Source organism: Sphaeramia orbicularis, chromosome 1 (assembly GCF_902148855.1).
Source record: "Sphaeramia orbicularis chromosome 1, fSphaOr1.1, whole genome shotgun sequence".
NCBI lineage: Eukaryota > Metazoa > Chordata > Actinopteri > Kurtiformes > Apogonidae > Sphaeramia > Sphaeramia orbicularis.
Window position 1 is genome coordinate 17483580 of NC_043957.1, and position 19098 is coordinate 17502677.

Here is a 19098-nt window from a genome sequence, read left to right on the forward strand (position 1 = left end):
TGATTTCCTGTTCAAGTGAGTAAATCAAGAACTAGTCAGACATGGCTGACAGTTCAGGCAGTGTGAGCTTTTACAAGTGAAATCCAAGTCTGAGTCACTAATAAATAAAAAAATTCAGCCCAAATGTTGATTGGCTGTAGTTTCCAACATACACTCTTTGGGTCAAAATGTGAAATTGTGAGAATTAATGATAGAATGAGTTTTACGCCAAAGTTATATTTGTGTCAGAGCTTCTAGATCTACTTCAAAACACTGTCTGTACGTTACAATACATTCACCTTACAGGGTCTTTAGACTGGAAAATATATGAATAATTGTATAAACATAAACCATATCTATGTATATGTGTGTGTGTGTGTGTGTGTAATAACACTTTATCTTATACATTGAAAACATTAGCTATTAAGCACTTTGGTCATTTGTTTCCAACTCATCTTGTTAAAGCACGTACAACTAGAAGCACTCGGAGAGCGCAGACCTCCGCCAAGGCTGATCAGTGGCCCCCCCCGTGGGCCCCCCCACCCCCGATCACCACCAAAATTTAATCATTTATTCCTTATCCCATTTCCAACAAACCCTGAAAATGTCATCCAAATCTGTCCATAACTTTTTGAGTTATGTTGCACACTAACGGACAGACAAACAAACAAACAAACAAACAAACAAACAAACAGACAAACAAACAAACAAACCCTGGCAAAAACATAACCTCCTTGGCGGAGGTAATTAAGTACATTTAATCTCTGAGGCAGATCATTTCTAAACAGGAAAAACTGTAGGACAGTCTAATTAAAACATTTAAAAGTGAGATACAACGTTTTCAAACTACTAATTACTTTTATATTTCAGTATCTGTTAAAGACATTTAGACAGTTCTCGTCTGTTCAGGTCTTTAATATCATGGAACATGGACCGCCTTCTGGTCTGATTACCTGGCCCCGCCCTAATGTGTGCGTCAAGCCCAGCCAAGCTCCACCCACAGCTCCGTTCACCCCCAGAGACCCTGAGCGTCCGGGGGCGGGACAACACCGTGGCATTTATCCAATTACTGTCCAGTTTTGAGGCAATGAAAAAAACTGTTCCACTCAGTCCCATTGAAGTGCATGGACGCTGAGTGTGTACAGGCAAATGCACTGAGCAGAGATCGAATGAGAAAACAGCGCAACGGGAATGTATGAGAAGTGAACAACATCGAGTCCGATGATTTGTGATAAAGCTGATTCTGAACGAACTCGTCTTTGAGATGAACGTGTTCTAACACATTAAAGTCAATGAAATGTCAACACAACCGAACATATCTGACCATTTCATTTTCGTAATTTTAGGGGAAACTGAGCTTCCCTTGCAGTCTATGAGAAATAGCCTCTGGAACAAACACTTGTGACTGGTGACAGTGGAAGGAAAAACTTCCTTTTAACAGCAGAAACCTGGAGCAGACCCTGACTCCTGGAGGATGGACGTCTGCCTTGACCAGTTGGGGTTAAAGAAAGAGAGTAAAGGAGGAGAGAGAGAGACTGGGAAAGACGGGGGGGGGGGGGGGGGGGGGGATGCATGGATGCAGTTGATGCACAGATAACTGAACCAGAAATATCAAGAAGTAGATCAGCTGGTGCTGGCACAACTACCAACAACCAGAACAAATACCCATGACAGTTAATGCTACTACTGCAAATACAAGTATGAACAGTGGATATACTATCACTACAAATATAAACACCAACTGTACCACGATGGAATCATGAAACACCATACACCATGTTAAACCGTCCATTGTGCCAATAGATGGTATGTACATGAAGTGTGCCTTGATGTTGAGGGAGGGATGGGAGCTGTATCTCAGACATGGAAGGATGTAAATTTGGACACACACACACACACACACACACACACACATATAGATATAGATTTAGATATAGATGTCAAGGTTTAAGGTTATTTGTACCCATGGGTAGATTTGTTTTGCAGATGAAGTGGTTGCTTTTATTACAGCAAGACATACATTGAACCTGTTAGGCAGGTACTTGATCGAGTGTCCAGACAGGACAAAAAGTGCTCAGTGTTCCACCATTCATCAGTATAGCAGCATGGATAAGTAAAAGAATAAAATAAATAAGTAAGATCAAATATACACTTATTTATTTATTTATGAATATACTGTTATTTGTTCTGTATTTTTATTATTACGTGGTGCAGAGTGGCCCCACAGCAATTTCATTGGAATTTCTGTGCAATGACAATAAAGGCTATTCTATTCTATTCTATTCTATTCTATTCTATTCTATTCTATTCTATTCTATTCTATTCTATTCTATTCTATTCTATATAAATAAAAACAAGATGCAATAAAACACAGTAAAAACCCAGAGAAGATAAAAACAGTCTGGGATAAAAACCAGGATAAGAACATAAAATTAAAAAATTGAAGCCACAATAATAATAAATAGAGAAAAGAAATAGGATAAATAACTAAAATAGGTTAATAAAATGCAATGCCACTATTTCTTATGGAGCTCAGTGACGGTGACTGGAACAAAGCTGTTTTTATAACGCTGTGTCCTATCCTCAGATGTAGATATAGATACAGATACAGATTTAGATATACAGGGGTTGGACAAAATAATGGAAACACCTTCACCTCAAGATGATAATGCCCCAATCCATACAGCTACAATTGTTAAAGAATGGCATGAGGAACATTCTAATGAAGTTGAGCATCTCGTATGGCCGGCACAGTCCCCAGACCTCAACATTATTGAGCATTTATGGTCAGTTTTAGAGATTCAAGTAAGACGTCGATTTCCACCGCCATCGTCTCTAAAAGAGTTGGAGGGTATTCTAACTGAAGAATGGCTTAAAATTCCTTTGGAAACAATTCACAAGTTGTATGAATCAATACCTCGGAGAATTGAGGCTGTAATTGCCGCAAAAGGCGGACCTACACCATATTAAATTATATTTTGTTGATGTTTTAAGGTGTTTCCATTATTTTGTCCAACCCCTGTAGATATAGATAAGAAATGCTATTCAAAAGTACAGCCCAGGTACATCAGAGTGCCAGTTAGATCTATTCAATGCATTGAGGTCAGAGAAAAAAAAAAAAAAATCATAACAATTTCTTCAGACTTTAAGCCAACAGGACAAATTCATTAAATAGTGAGTTTTCAGAGCTGGCAGAGACTGATCTGGCTTTTTTTTTTTTACGAAACCAGCAGCTCTCTGTTACTTTAATGATGTTTGACAGCCATTTTTTTTTTTTTTTTTTTTTTTTTTTTTTTTTTGCAGTGTAACCTGTACCAAGATATACAAAAAGTAAAACCATTAGTGACAGTTGACAGAGCACTACTATTTATTAATGTATTTAGTTTTCAGTAATGGTATTCATTCATTTTCTACTTGGGTCACATGTTTCAGTGCCTGAACAACCTCCATAAGATGATGATGCATGTAAACTGACTCAGGCCCAGAACGTGAACTGTAGTGTGAGCTCAGGCCGCTGGGGGAGTCTGGGTAATCGTACAAGGGCACCGTACACCCTAATGGTTTTTACATGGCTATGGGATGATAATGACATGACAATATGCCTTATTTCTGAGGTATTTCTAGGTTGTTTCCATCTTAGCTCCATGTAATGATATCAAAAGTCCTGATATAAAGCAGTGGCTCTTTATCTCTTCTCCCTCATCTCTGTTTTTTCGTGCACAGCTACATGACCGCTCGTCAAACCAGATAAATATTTCCACCTCCCACCATCGGGCCTGTTCTCATCACCACATGCAGCCGGGACGGAGAGGTTTGGCTTCACTGGTTTGAGATTTACTGCTGCGTGGTCGCGGCTGAAGTACATTCTGAGCAGTGGTTAACTTCTTTTTTCCTCAAGTGAACTGTGAACATTTTATGTCCGTAATTGAAACTCATATTACTGACAAGAAAAGAGAGAAAATGTAATGAGCATGCATAACTGATGAACGCATTATTTGTCCCATCCAGGCGGCTTCCGATGGATTCCTGTTTGTATTTTAACCCCTATTTTATTTTTCCCGCAACCTTCAAATGATTTTTTTCTTTCCCAAATGATTTGTCATCGTTTATTATAATATTATCCTCTGCATTTTGCTTTTTTCTGTGGAAATCAGGTATTTTCCTCCTATTAAATTAACGGATCGTTCATAAGGCTCAGAGTAAAATCAAAGGTTATTAGATCAAATCCAAGAAAAATACATTAAATAAACATAAAAAAAAAATTCTACAACCACTGTCAAACTATTTGGGTTTTACTGGTGAAAAGTTTGTTTTGTTGGCTGTTGTATTTTTTCCTTATTATTTTTGTTAAATTTATTGTATATTTTAGTGAATTTTTTGTTTTTTGTAGGTTTTTGTGTATTTGCTCATTGTATTCACTACTGACTATCATTCTTTTTCATTCAGTTTTAATGATTTTAGTGTTTTGTTTGGTCAGTATTTTTTGTTCAATTTGTTAAATGATCATCTGTGGGAGGTGTAGGACAAATAAGATACCCTATTAGATTCCGACTTGACACAGACACTTTTATTTGGCATTTATTAATTAATTTCTATGCTTTATTAGTGTAATCGATCCTTAAATGAGTAGTGTGTGAGTATCTACATATGGATAATATAGAATCGATTTGCCCACCACTACTCAGATCCCTACTCTTGAACATTTTGCTGTTTCTAACACGTTAACTTCCAGGCAAGGGAGAAGGTTTGATTTTGACATTGGTGGGTACACAAAAGTGCTCCAAAGCAGTACTCCTGAAAGTTGATGTTTTTTTTTGTATTTGCGATCATAATTTCACGTCATTTAGACCTGATCAAAGAAGCAAACAATCAGTCAGAAAAAAAAAATTCACAGCAAATTCTGGTCTTTGGAATAAACTCCATGGGAGTTAAAATCAACTCAATTTAAGTGTACATGTGAGGCCATGGAATACACTCTAGAGAAGAGTTAAAGTAACTCTTTTTAGAGAGTTGATCTTTTAACTCTTTTCAGGAGTTCAAATTTAACTCTTCTGGGAATTACAAAAACTAATCTCATGTAGAGTAAAACATAACTCTCGCCTGGAATTCATTTTATGTGAACTCTGGCATGGAGCTAATGTGTTAACACTTAATGGGGGTTAATATTTAACACTTAATGGAGGTAATATTTCGATTAAATTTTTTTTGGGGGGGTGAAAATGATTACAAAAACAAAAAAAAAAAAAACACCATCTAATGACTAGTTCTTTTGGTTTTTTTTTTTTTTTAAAAGTGTGCTCAAACACATGCTATACAGATGTTTATAAAGTGCTCTTGCATGAAGTGCTTTCTTTCAACAATATAAATAACCCAGGAGACAATCCATGAATGTGAAAGGCTAAGTACAAAGGCTGAACCCAAAAGCAAGACCACAAGTAACCAGTAAGGTTTAGTGTTTTTATTAAACACTTTCACAGGGGAAAAAAAAAAAAAAAAAAAAAAAAAGTACAACACAGAGATAATATAATTTCTCTGAAGCCTCTGGTTCCGGGGATAAACGTCTGGGCTGCGGGTGGATACGGCAGACGACCGGCTTGGTTGAGCCGGGAAAACCCCAACGGAATCCCCACTAGGGACAGACAGAGGGGGGTCAATAAACAAGCCAGGTCATACACGGAAAGACAGTCAAACAAGCAACGGTACATGGGGGACAGGCTAACTCACGGTAGTAATTCAGGCGAAGGTCGAAGCACAGGTAATCGGTGGAGGCTGAGGTGTTTAAAGGGAGAAGGCAGAGACAGAGTCGGGTACACGAACCAAGTCGAAAACGAGCAGGCAGGACAGGAACAGGCTGAATCGGTGGTCGAACGACGAAAACGGGTCAAACACGGCAGACAAACGAACAGGATCCAAAAACCGCTGGTAAGTGAACACAACAAGCTGTAGAACACAAACTGGCAACTGAACAGGGGAAGACTGAGGGTTTAAATACACAAGAGGGCGGGAAGACAATTGGACACAGGTGGAGACAATCAGGGAGGAGTCAGGTAATCAGGGAAAAGGTGAACACGATCAGGGAGAGGAAGTAAAGACAACAGACAAGACACATGAGGGAAACTTAACAAAATAAAACAGGAAATGACAAACAAAACAGACAAGACAGACAAAGTCCAATAACCGACATGACAATGAAGTTGTTTGAGATGCCTGAACACAAGTAAAACAAAGGAAACAGCTCAACATTGTTGCTGTTTTAGCCAGTTACTGTCACGACGGAATTAAAGACTGAACTCATACGCACGGTGCTGAAGGGAGAAAATGGGTTTAACCCTCCGGTATCCCATCCAACAAGGCCCTTACTAAGCACCAAGTGTGCCTTTTTTGCACACTTGTGGAATAATGTCAAAAAAATTTTCATACAGTTTGTTTTTAATTCTTTTACACTTTTTTGTATGTCATCAACTTGAGCCGTAAATAAAAATACCAAATACTCAATAATTGTCACATTTTTTTAACCCTTTAAATGCCGTGTTTGTAATGTAAACAAACCTTTTTTTTTTGGATGTAAACAACACAAAAAAAATTTTTTTTTTCAATATACTACATAAAAAATGGATCACATAGTATTTGATTTTTGCAGCCTGGCATATGTCAATGATTAACTCCAACATTGGTTAATTTGCATTATTATTTTTGGCGCTAGGTCAAATGTTCAAAAATACTAGCATCTGTCATCAAGTGTGCATAAAATGCACACCTATAAATCAAACTATTAAATATTATATATTGATTTATTTTTTTGCTCTAATTTGATTTTATTTTTGTAAATCAAGGTCAGCCCTAATCATACATATCAAATGGAAGAAATAGTGCGTTTTAGGCACACTTGGGAGACAGATGCTAGTCTTGTAATTTTCTTTTGTTTACAATGTGAAAATTTAGTTGGTGGCCAGAATTTTAAAGATCATGCAAAAATGAACAACTTTTGAATTCTAACCTTATTTAAATTGTGAAAAATAATATGAAGTTTTTTAACACAAAGTGTGCCTAAAAGGTGCACCCGGATACCGGAGGGTTAATAACATAAAACAATACATGAGAACCAGACAAAATCTGGGTTTGAAAACATCAGAGTCCACGGAAAGACAAGATCAGGAGGGTGAGAGTCCGGGTTATGGCTCTGAAGTGAAATGGGATGAACGTCTATGGAGGTCTGAAGCAGTGACAGCAGCGGCAATGATCTGGCACTGTACCAGAGCAGAGGAGGTGCTTCTATGGGCTCCTCATGCAGATCTGCTCCAGGTAGGGAGGGGTCTGTGGCAACGCAGGAGTGCACCAAGACATGCACTATTTGTTCAATAGCTTTGCTCTCAACTCTTGTATGAATTACCTCAGACTACAATGCAAGAAGCCATCGAGCTAAAATTAGCATGTTCGACGTTCTAAGTTTGCAGCAAGAGCTAATTTTAGCAGCTGGTTTGCAAGTAGGTCCGAACAGAAGTATACACATTATAATACTGACAGAGCTGACAGAAAAGTTCCTTCCAGTCTAATAAATAGTCTTGTTTCAGAAGTAAAATGGTACTTATACGACGCCTCATATGACGTCCATGAGCACACTGGTCTTCTCTGTTGCTCTGTCCATTAATCAACACCCATTATGGTGTTCAATCATGCTCCTCAACACCTGGTAAATCTACCCCGAAAAATGACACCATCAAAGACACAAGCTGGAGTTAAACTTACAGAATAAACTCCAGAAATTTAACTCTTTCACTCTTTTTTACCTAATTCTAGATCATTTTAGTCCACAAATTTGCTGTGCTCAGTATGTTATGCCCAGCTCGTATGAGAGCATAACAAAAGAAGGGAAGGTCCGCACCTTGACAATTAAAGGTAATGTAATTTTAATAAAGATAAGCAAATCAAACTTACTCAGGTGAAAAAATCAGTAATCAGTGGTGAAGTGTAGGATGTGTGGATGCATGTGAGAACAAAGAAACCAAAAGAACCAAACAAACATAACCAAAAATCAGACGGCCATGCTGGGAACCCCAGGTGTCATCAGGCAGGCAGGAAGGAGAGAGAGCCATCTTGGTTTCCAGCACACTTATACAGGATCTGGCCAGGTGTGTCAAACGAGCAGGGTGGAGCCAACCAGAGCTAAAATGGAGGAGTACAAGGAGAACCACAGGCAAAATGGCCGACGGTCATCACAAGTAATTGACATGTGTAGAATGCATATCTGAATATCTAAAAGGAATACAACAATTTAATGCATTCTGCAAAGTTATTCTCATGACTAACATATCCATCATTATTTAACCTCACCTGTGAATTTCCAGCCTCTCCTCCTCTACCTCCTCCTTCTTCTCCTCCTCTACCTCCTCTTTACTGTCTGTCACCTGACATAAATATGTTGATGCATAACATATGAACAGATTATGGATAGAATGATCATAGAGTTTCATGGTACAGTTATTGCCTGAGCAAAAAAGACTTTTTCTTTCAGTTATTACATGTATAATTATTCCCAAAAATATGGATAAAATCACATCTAGAATCACATTTAGAATCTGAGGTTTTATTGTATTTTCCCCACAAATTTGCTTTATTTGTGGTTTTTAAACAGTTGCTCTCTTCCATAGAAATACATGAAAATAAGTAAAATAACATTAAAAAAGTGTATCTGTTTGGCATTAAATTGTGTCTTTTATTCAATATCTGTATTGTTGAGCCTCTGCAGTTCTATACCCTTCAAGTAACTTACATTTTGACTCCTAAAGAAGTGTCTTTGACCACTTTTTTTTTCTTTGACATCCTTCAAATCCTAATTACCGAGCACACATGCATGCATGGACGCGCGCACACAAACAGACACATGTACAAATGTAAATGACACCACTGATATTAAAATCCACCTAAATGAAACGACTCAGACAGAACAAATGCCAAACCTATTGACAACTTATGTTAGCGGTCCAACTAGCAGGTTCCTTTATACAAGTAGATGGAGTGACAGCGAGGACGACCAATCACATGTATGTTAGCAAAACCGCAGAGCCAATCGGAGAGCGATAATTAGGTTAGATGCGGGATTTCTAGCAGAGACCGACTGTTAACCCTTTGTGTGCCATAATCATTGACTAAACACTACGGACAGCGGTTGGATTGATAGTGACGACACAGTAGTGGCTGGATATTGGTAGGAACATGTCCCTAGCGTCCCTACCCAATTCTACGCCCCTGCTTCCAGGTCTACATGTTTATTAACTGTCTAAATCAGGGGTGTCAAACTCATTTTAGTTCAGGGGCCACATTCAGCTTAATTTGATCTGAGGTGGGCCGAACCAGGAAAATAATAACATAATTATATATAAATAATGCCAACTCCAAAATTTTCTCTATGTTTTAGAGCGATAAACATAAAATTAAACAATAAAAATGTTTACATCTACCAACTGTCCTTTCAAACAATGTGAATAACATGAACAAACTGAAAAAAAAGTGTAATTTTAGCAATATTCTGCTCCAGTTTATCATTTCCACATGTTTATTATAACTTACAGATCACAGTGGATCTACTAATACACAAAACATTTAATATCAGGCAGAATATTGTTAAAATTTTACTTAATTCTCTTAAAATATTTCAGGTTGTTCATATTTATTCAGGTCATTCACATTTTTTGTGAAATTATACTTTATTTTAGTCTAAATACATGGACATATTTACATTTACTAAGACAGAAATTTAAAGTTGTGAGTATTTATAGGTTATTATGATAGTATTTAACTGGTCTGACCCACTTTACATCATATTGGTCTAAATGTGGAACCTGAAGCAAAATGATTGTTAATATCTTCAGTGTAAATTTGCATTTCACAACTTCATCCCAAGGGCCGAACTCGACCCTTTGGCGGGCCGGATTTGGCCCCCGGGCCGCATGTTTGACACCTGTGGTCTAAATTATCCACCCACTGACAGGCCCTATTGGAATGAGATGATCAACATTAATACAGTGGCTGATCAATATACGTTCATGTCAGGACTGTGTTAAATCCATCCTCCAGCTTCAGTGTGGTGAAGAAACCTACTCTCAGGTGTGTGGGGGTCAAAACACGTTATTCGAAATCTCTCCGACGGGACATTTTAGAGACAATTTGACAGATTAGTGTTGCTAAAGGACCCATATTTTTACTTTTAAATTAATTTTGCTTTAGTTGGACCATAATGGGATTATCCAAAACAAGAGCAACATTATACTGAAATAAATATTGGAATGGCAATTAATTAAAGTTCGCTCTCTGATGGGATGTTACTGTGTTTTGACCCATGGCGGTTTGTTGCTTATGGACCCCCTGTTCACACACCCTTATCCTGTTCACCTTAACTCTGGGTGACTCTAGAACTTCCCATAATCTACATTTATACCACTTGTGATATTTTTAACACAAACTATCCACAAACAATGGATTACGTCGACTGTAGCTATTGAAATAAGACCACTTTGGTTCATGTCGATCCCAGTGCTATTAACTGCCAACATGTGATGGTGGATTTGGCTTATCCACCAGCAATTAGAGGAGAGAGCGATAGGAAATATCATATATAACCTCAATCTTTGACTGGTGTCAGTCTGTCACTGCTCAGAAAAGGGAGGTGATGGATTAAGAAAGATTAAGCTGTGAATGATGGAGAAGGATAAAGATGATGGAGTTAAGTAATTCTGTCATTGTTTCATTACTGAAGGTCAAAAGGTTTCTTCATAGTTCTGGGAGTAAATACTTAAATTGATCTCATTGTAGTTTTTCCAATAAAAGCTTCCACCGGAGCTTATGGCTGACTCATGTTGTAAAAAGTGTGTCCTCCACAAAAGTACGTCTTCTCAGATTTACTGAACAAAATCCAAAAAATAAAAAGTAAATACATACAGGAATCCACTGCCTACGTTTTCTGTCCTAACACGGCCAAAATACATACGAACTTATCCACACAGTCCAAACACTGTCAGAATAAATGTGAGCTCCTCTCGGCTCTAACGCCGTATACCAGTGTTTTTCAACCTTGGGGTCGGGACCCCACGTGGGGTCGCCTGGAATTCAAATGGGGTCACCTGAAATTTCTAGTAATTGATAAAAAAAAAAATCTTAATAATCAAAAATACATGGTGAGTTGAGAGAGAAAATCCCAATACATAAAAGACATGACAAACTGTGAAGCTGAAACTGAAGCACTGTGGTACTGTTTATCTGTCAAATGTTCATTGTGGTTGGTTTCAGATGCTGCAGCTCTTTCATAATTCATAGTTTGAGTTATTGTTTGTTCAGTATTAATTTGCAGTCTCGACTGACTGTACATATCCTGACCAAGGAAAATCAAATTCTCACTTTGTGCAGTAAGCTACACCTGGATTTACTGCCTCCGTCCATAATAATATACATTAAATAGACTAAATGTTGTCTAAAATGAACGTTTATTTGCAACATAGTATAAAAATTAATTTCGGCAAAAAAAAAAAAAAAAAAATTCTCTGTTTTGAATGTCTGGGGCCGCCAGAAATTTGTGACGTTAAAATGAGGTCATGAGTCAAAAAAGGTTTGGAACCAGTGATCTATACCATAATACTGGAAGGTCTCACAGTGAGTGTGTGTGTGTGTGTGTGTATGTATCTGTGCGATTATGGGAAACTGAGACGCTTTTTTACTGGCCAATTTGGTACCTACAGTTGAGGAGTCATCCTATCTCGACATTAAATATCTTTTTTCTTTAAAATCCACTTTTTTAAAGTCAGGAGGGACTGATTTAATTCACGTTGTGTCACTTCTCTGGCAACACATTTTGGGCAGTTTGTCCAAGTAAAGTTAGTGTTGCACATGCGCAAATGGGCAGTTGATCCAGTAGTGACAGGCAGCAGAACCAACCCATAAAGATGGAAGATGCTGACAGCACATTTGCCGTCTGGATGAGAAATTTGAGTGTGAAAAACCCCCTATATGGAACAGTCGACCAACATAAAGTATTATGCACACTCCACAGGAAGGAGTTTTCTGTTCACCGAAGCACTTCCAGCTTAAAATACCACATTAATGCCAAGCATGCATTAATTAGTCAGGGATTCTGCTTGTTTACCATAATGCTGGAGGGTCTCAGAGTGTCAGTCTGTCTGTCTGTGTATCTGCATGGTTCTGACAAATTGAGACATTTTGAACTAGCAATTGAATAAAATATCTAAATCTACTGCATTTTATTACAATTAGGGAAAAGTCTTTTGGGATAAATTTGGGAGAGGAATAATATTTCAGGATATTTTTCCCATCATGGTGTATTCAAGTTCCCATAGGGACATGTTCCCACAGCTAGAGGAGTGGATTTATCCACAGGGATTTAAACTAGCTGTTGAATATTCCTCCAGTCGCTGTCAACCAAACACCTCCTGCTCTGCTATTCACTGTTTAACTTCTTTAAAGTCAGAAGCCTCTTCCACACACAAACACAACAAAAAGCCGCCCTGCTGTCGGCCACTCCAAATCACTCAGCAAAACACCCCCCACCACCACCTCGGTCAGAGACGTCGACTCCATCTCCTGCAGTTCGTCCATTGTCTTTGTCCGGGTCGAGCGAAAGGCCCAGTGTTTACACAAAGAGAACAGCAGCGGTGTGGGTGAACAGGAGTGGAGGGGGAACGGGCCAGGGAGGAGGGCATTTTAAGTGCTTTTTAATGGACTAATCTGCATTGTTAAAGGAGTGTGTGTGTGCTTGTAATTGAAACCCAGCTGATATAATAAACATTACACGGCACAGACACAGGGAAACACAAAGTACAAATACTTTGATGTTAAACTACACTAGGATTTTCAGGTATCTACTGAATATTCATTTTCTGAAACTTTTTACTTTGACTTTTAATATCTTTACACAGAAATCTGTACTTTCTACTCCTTTTATTTTCAGCTGGTTTCATTTGAGTGCTGCTTTCCAACCAATACCAATTTTAATTTTAATGTTTGAGTAAATCCGCCTACATTTTTGTGTTTGTTTTGGGGGTTTTTTTTTGCTTCTTTTTGACTCAAATCATACGACAAACCCACAAACTATCCACTTGACCACCCATCAGCCATTATGAATAATCCCCTCATTACCTACATAAGGGAATAGCACAGGGGTGTTTGGCCTCACACTCTGTTAAATTAAAGTCCAGGTTTAAAACAAAGAGGTGGTAAGGATAAGGATAAAACAGAGAGAACACATATAAGGATTAAACAGAGGTGAAACAACCCAGAAAAAAAAAAAAAAAAATAAATAAAATAAATATATATATATATATATATATATATATATATATATATATATATATATATATATATATATATATATATATACATATATATATATATATATACAGGGTGGGAAAGCAAAATTTACAATATTTTGAGGCAGGGATTGAAAGACAGTGTATGACCAATTAGTTTTTGAAAGTCATGAGAATTTATTTGCCACAAGAAAATGTACATAATAGAAAATGTTTTTATTCTATGTGTCCTCCTTCTTTCTCAATAACTGCCTTCACACGCTTCCTGAAACTTGCGCAAGTGTTCCTCAAATATTCGGGTGACAACTTCTCCCATTCTTCTTTAATAGTATCTTCCAGACTTTGTCATAATAGTTTTGCTCATAGTCATTCTCTTCTTTCCATTATAAACAGTCTTTATGGACACTCCAACTATTTTTGAAATCTCCTTTGGTGTGACGAGTGCATTCAGCAAATCACACACTCTTTGACGTTTGCTTTTCTGATTACTCATATGGGCAAAAGTTTCTAAAAAGGTATGGATAATAGTGTTAGGTATGATTATGACATCAATATATGTTTGGTTTCAAAACAATTGACGTAGTGCCTGCTGAGAAAAAACAACTAAATGTTCATTGTAAATTTTGCTTCCCCACCCTGCATATATATATATATATATATATATATATATATATATATATATATACATACACACACACACACACACACACACATATATATATATATATATATATATATATATATCACATCACAGTAGAGATTGAAATCCAGTAGGATTCGTAATCCTACTAGGACAGATAGGAATTTTAGTTTGTCCTAGGACAAACTGAAATCCTACAAGAAATTAGGATCTGAAGATTAACCCTAACCCCCTAACCCCCCCCCCCCCCCCCCCCCCCCCCCCCCCCCGCCCCCCCGATCCCTAACCCTAACCCTAGGACAGATAGGATTTCAGTTTGTCCTAGGACAAACTAAAATTCCTATCTGTCCTAGTAGGATTACGAATCCTACTGGATTTCAATCTCTACTGTGATGTGATATATCTATATCTATATCTATATCTATATCTATATCTATATCTATATATATCTATATCTATCTATATCTATATCTATCTATATCTATCTATATATATATATATATATATATATATATATATATATATATATATATATATATATACACATATATATATACTTGGTTTTTTTTTTTTATGTTTTTTTTTTTATGTTTCTTTTTTTTTTCCGATGACAGCACAGTCTCATGTCACTTGATCACCAGTTTGATGCTAACTTAGCACTTTGTGGCTAGCTTTAACGACTTTTCAGACTACTATAGCAACTTATTTTTTAAAAAGCACCAAGCAACAAATGTATCTACTTTCAAAATTTGTTTGGAACCTTTTATCACATTTTAAAAAGTGACTCAAACACTAGAAAACACACATTTTCCCACTAAATGTTACAAAATGACTTTCTCCGTCACACAGTCAGAAAACCACACGGTCTGTCTGCGAAGCTGCAAAAGTCAGTGTTGCCAGTTTAGCCACTTTATTGGTATATTTAATGATTTTCAAACCCCTCTAGAGACTCTTTATCAAAACAGCGAGAAGCAACAAATCTCTTCACTTTTTCTGATTTTTTTTGGAGACATTTGGAGACTCTGGTGTAAAATCCCATATCGTTCTTTGTCTAAAACAAATCACTCCTATTGCCATTGACAGTTTTTTCTATTGTCTCTTTTTGGTCCATTTACATTATTAATGTAGATTGAAAATTTTAAAAATCTTGTCAGTAGAAATGTTTATGTTGTCCCGCGACTTGTTGTCGGCTCCTAAATAGACATTAAGGTCAAAAACCAAACCAAACTAAAGGAAATTAAGCTAAAAACTCTCCTTTAACCTATTTTGGAGGCGTGCTGTGCATGGAGATTAAAACCGATGTCACATGTAGTGTACTGTAAGCAAAGTCTGTCTATGGAGTTATTTTTATGTCAGTCTAGCATGTTCTCTGTCTTTAATCCCTCTGTGGTAGCATTTACCACAAAGCCATTAAGAGCCACTGTAATAGCAAAGAAGAGCGAGAGCAGCTGCAGGAAAGATATTTAGATATGTTGGAATATTTATTTATTTTGTGGATGAAGATGACATGTGACATTCCCTGTTCTGTCATTCATTTCCACTGTAACATTTCAGTTCATGTACATTATGTTCAGTGGTTATACAGAGGGTTCCTCATCTAGAAACATTACCTGACGTTTTATTCTCTTCATCTAATTAAGATTCTTTAAATGCCACAATGAAACAGTGACATAAATTCCAACATTGGAGAATGTCAGTGTATGGTTCTATACTAAGGTCATTTAATCCAGCTAATGGAAGTGTTGGGAAAGGAAGGAATCTGTAGGAAAAGAGTCTCATGAAACACTTACACTGTTGCAACAAGAGGATTATCTTTAGTTTGCAGGCAGAATGAGGAATGAGGTCAGTTTATGAACCCTGAGAGGCTCAGGAGATGATAATCTTACAAAACGTGATCAGTAGAAGATACTAAATTGACAAGAAATTCAAGAAATAAAATCTGACATGTCTGTAAGAAGGTCAAAGGCAGCGTTAATCCAGCAGAATGAATGAATGAGTAAATAAATAAATAAATAACTTTCAGATGTTTTTATGGTGAATGTTAGTACAAAGGTTGACCTTCTGCTGGTCCTCATGGTGCCTTAAAACATGATATGTTACGAATAACTCGACAGCGTTTCTTCATATTTGGCTCAAATGTTCACTTGGACAGAGACAGAGCGGCGGACTGATTAGATTGTGGAGGACAAAGATCAAAGGTCACAAAGAACGTTTTTGGCCAGAACAGCTAATGTGTAAAAGAATTGCATAAACAGATGATAATTCAAGGATAGTAGACGCATATGATAGATAATACTGTTTTTATTTAATACGAGACACAATGCACTCAGTGGTTATTTTATTAAGTACATCTGTTCAACGCTCAGCTCACTGTACTTGTACATGTCGTCATGGTCAAGACGATCTGCTGAAGGTCAATCTGAGAATCAGAATGAGGAACAAAGGGAATTTAAGTGACTTTTAACATCACTGGTCTGAGTATTTCACAATCTGCTGATCTGTTGGGGTTTTCGTTCATGAATATCTCTAGGTTTCACAGAGAAGAGTCTGAAAAAGAGAAAATATCCTACGAGGAGCTGGACATGGAAATGCCTTTTTGGTGCCAGAGGAAAGTAGGGACGGGCCTGACTTGGCTCTAGTTTATAGAAAGGCGACGGTAACTCAGTTAACCAAATGTTAAATCCAGTGGAAGCTCGTCAATAGAGGGTGTGAAGGTGCCACTCTACCTGTCTCACATGAAGAAGACGATAGGAATCGCATACAATAATTCTGCAAAAACATTATATGAATGAGCGGGCGACATGGTGGTGCATTGGATAGCAGAAGGTCCTGGGTTTGATTCCAACACCAGTCGATGGGGGTGGGACCTTTCTGTGTGGAGTTTGCATGTTCTCCCCAGGTACTCCGGCTTCCTCCCACCATCCAAAGGCATGTACTGTTAAGTTAATTCAGGGGTATCAAACTCATTTTAGTTCAGGGGCCACATTCAGCCCAATTTGACCTCAAGTGGGCCGGACCAGTAAAATAATAATGGTGAAAAAAGTAAAATTATATTATGATCAGGTTTACATCTACAAAGTTTCCTTAAAAATCTGAATAACAATGAACAACTTGAATTGTCTTAAGAAAAACAAGTGCAATTTTAACAATATTCTGCTTCGGTTTATCAGTTTATTATTTACAGATGTGCGTTACAATTACACAAAACATGTAGTAACAGGCAGAATATTGGTAAAATTGCATCTACTTTTCTTAAGACATTTCCGTTTGGTCATATTTGTTCAGATTATTCTTTCTTTTTTTTTTTTTTATAAAAGTATAGTTTGGTAATGTAAACATTTTCATGTGTTTACTTTTTTACACCAAAAAAACAAAGAGAAAATTTGGGGTTGTCATTATTTATAGGTTATTATGATAATATTTTACTGGTCTGACCCACTTGAAATCTAATTGGACTGTATGTGTCTGGCAAAAACATAACCTCGGCCGTCCTTGGTGGAGGTAAAAATGTCCTTTGCAGAGTTTACACACTGCTTTGTATTTTCTTATGAACTCTGTTGTTTCAGGTGAAGTCTGGGATTTGGTCTCCTCTAGTCAGGAACAGTTTGTTCTTCAAAAACTAATAATTCTCTAATTCTTCCTTTTCTTAAAATAAAATCAACAGTAAAAACATTGTAAACCCTGACAAACGCCAAGTCTAAAACAAGACAAAACTAATGACGTTGCACTATAGAGTAAAAACTGTTGCATGAAATTGAGACCAAACCAACAAAAACAAGCCTTAAACTGTAATAAAATAGAATCTTCTGGTCCAGTGTGTCACCTTCTCCATCCGTCTGCTCTTTTTGCCTCTGAACTGAACTCATTTGACTTACGGAGTCTCTGATACTAAAACCCAGTGGTGAGAAAGAAGGGAAAGACATCATTACAATAGACTGGGAGGAACAGGGGCTCATGGAGAGGTGGAAATAGAAGAGAGGGTACACAGGGGCCACTGGGCCTATAAATCTGTGTTTATTATTGAATGAACTTCCAGAGAAGGCAGATTCTAAAGAGTGGAGCAGAAGAGCTTTTAGAGGAAACACTTAAACATCCTGTGGTTTGATCATCGGCTACGCTGCTAATTCAGTATAAGTATTAATCGATAGTTTCTTCTATGGCAGCGGTCTCAAACTCATTTTCTTTCAGGGGCCACATTCAGCCTGATTTGATCTCAAGTGAGCCGGACCAGTAAAATAATAACAAAAAACCACCATTAAATCATGAAAATACTTACTTTTATAAACTATCCAAACAAAAAAAGATGTGAATAGCCTGAAAAAACTGAAATTTCTTCAGAAAAATAAGTGCAATTTTAACAATATTATGCCTCAACTTATCATTTTTACATGTGTTTTATGGATCGGATCTGCAAAGACACTAAACACTGAGTAACAGGCAGAAAATGGTTAAAATTGGACTTAATTTTCTTTAGACATTTCAGGTTGTTCATATTTGTTCAGGTTATTCACATTTTATTGTTAAAGGATAGTTTGTAAATGTAAATATTTTTATAATTTTATGTTATTTTTTGCACTGAAACAGACGAAAATTTGAAGTTTATCGGCATAATGTAATATTTTTGTCACATCAAACCGAGAAGAAAATATGGAGTCATTGTTTTTTGTAGGTTATTATGTTATTATTATTTTACTGTAGATCATATTGGTCTGTATGTGGAATTCAAATTCATCCCACGGGCCGGATTGGAACCTTTGGTGGGCCACATTTGGCCCCCGGGCCGCATGTTTGAGACCCCTGCTCTATGGTTTGATCAAAAGACTCATATGCAAAGAAGAGATTTGTTTGTTCATCAGTTAAAGGGGTCATATTTTGCTAAACCCACTTTTATTAGTCTTTGGTTCATTTATTTGTGTATTTGGACCCTAATAGTTCATAAAGTTTGAATTTGAACCCTCCAGATGCTGCAAAACTATATTTATATTCATTTGGGCAAAAAACAAGTGGATTTTTACAACCTGTTTTAATTCCTTCTTAATTTATTACGTCTATAACTAGCTACGTCACAACATTTGCACATATAAAGTCCAGACTTCCGACAAACATTTCCCCAAGTACAGCATAATTTTTTATCAGCAGCAGCGGTTGTAGTCCATACAGAAAATA